Consider the following 1,935-nt stretch of genomic DNA (forward strand, 5'->3'; position numbering starts at 1 on the left):
TTTATCACTACTCACTGACTTATTTACTCCTATAAACATGCAGTACTTTCTCGATTGGCTCGAAGGTTTTTTTTAACCTGGTGTTGGCTTACTGGTTTGGGTGGTGGCTCGGGATCCAAGGGTCCCGAGTTCAAACCCCGTTCCGCTGAATTAACACCAAGGGGTTGACTCAGCCTGCCATCCTTCCGAGGTCAGTGAAATGAGGATGAGTACCATTGCAGCAGCCAAAAGACTGCACACAAAGTGAAAGGGAAATTATTGACGGATTTATTAAATCTGGTATTGGTATGGCGTAGGCATGATGGGCCAATTGGCCTCCTGCGCATAATATCCTTGTAATTTCTAGCAAAAAAAAGTTAGGGTCTCACTCTGTCTGTCTGTCTCTCCCTCTGTCTCTGTCTCTGTCTCTCTCGCTCTCGCTCTCTCGTTGCCTATTCTAACATGCCATGTCTCTCTCGAGCACTCTAACGGGTGACGCAAGACCACCGGAGAGTGAACTCCCAAGATGCAGAGCAGAGGCGAAACTGTGCATACACAATATGCCATGATGGTGTTGTGTTTTTATTAATTTAAACACGTGGTTGGTTCAGCATGAGCGATCAGCTTAATGGGGGGAATTTAGTTATGCCAGAGGACAAAATAGCAGCTGAAAATACAAAGCACTCTAGAAAAGCAACACAGGTTTGATAAACAATAGGAATAGGGAGATGGGAAGCAAAAATGTAATTAAAAGCAACCAAGACGACCGAACGGCACGCTTAACTGGTGGTAATAATTTCCATGGCTTCCTTAATGCTACCCCAACATGGGCAGACTCAGTGGGGAACACAGGACAAAAGAGGATGACAGTGTGTTTGTGTCTTTTCTGGAGCACTGAGAGGTGTAATGAAGGCATGGCCTTAGACCCCTCTCCTGGTTGAACCTCGTCCTTGGTCGTCCATTGCTGTGCGGCTTGGCAAGGTGTCCCGGGCTTTGCTGCTTGTGGCTCCTCCGATCGCTATCCCGGGTTATTCGTGCCATGCCGATGGCTGTGTGGGGGGTCTCGGATATGTGACTCGGCTGAATGGCTCACGCTCTCGAGGGTCCCAGGCCGAGATTGCTCTGTGTGTCTGAGCGTCCCGGTTGTGAGTGAGTGTGAGGTGCTATCATCCTGATTACACAGTATGTGCCACCCTCTGCTCCCCTGCTGCACAGGTTTTGCATATGTGCTGTGTGCGGTTGCACACTTGGCTATGGCATGTTTATAAAACCCATGTTCAAGTTTGGCATAGCACACGTTGAGGTACGATGTTCCATGTTGAGGTGCGATGAAAGGACAACGGGGATGATTTAAAATATGTAAGTGATGGGAGATGGGGAAAGAGATAGACCTGAGGATATAATAGGGTGATGGAATATTGCTAATTGTGGCTTATCAATGCTCATGCTGACGCTCATTATGGGGCACAGTGGAGGCACCCTTCAGCAGATCAGCCCTAAGGCCTAAACGATAAGTAAGAGCATAGAGACCCCTGTGGAGAATAGAGTAGAGCACCCCTTGGTGAGAAATAATGGAGTAGCCGATGTGGGCAGTGCAGTAAAGCACAAAGCGGTAAGTTTAGAGGTCAGTGTGTGGCCCAAAAAGGCAGGTTCATTGCCAATAGGAGGTGTAGTAGAGACTCGGGGATGTTAGCACCAGAGATCACGGGGTGCTGCATAGTGGAGCATGCCACGAGGTGTGGGGTGACAGAGTCTACTGGTCGGGTGAAATCACAGAACCCACGGCATGTGTAAAGAGCATAGTCTCCACTTTGGAGGTCGAAGAGGGTGAGAAACAGGTGGTGAACAGTGACCTAGTGAAGAGGTGCGACTGTCTGGAGTAGCAGGCGGTCTCTGCCAGGTAATTGACTGCACACATTAATTGTGCAGAGGAGACTCGAGAGGTAGGGAACACCT

The sequence above is a fragment of the Eptatretus burgeri genome, chromosome 13, assembly GCF_056783735.1.
Source record: "Eptatretus burgeri isolate ZD-2024b chromosome 13, Ebu_testis_v1, whole genome shotgun sequence".
Taxonomy (NCBI): Eukaryota; Metazoa; Chordata; class Myxini; order Myxiniformes; family Myxinidae; genus Eptatretus; species Eptatretus burgeri.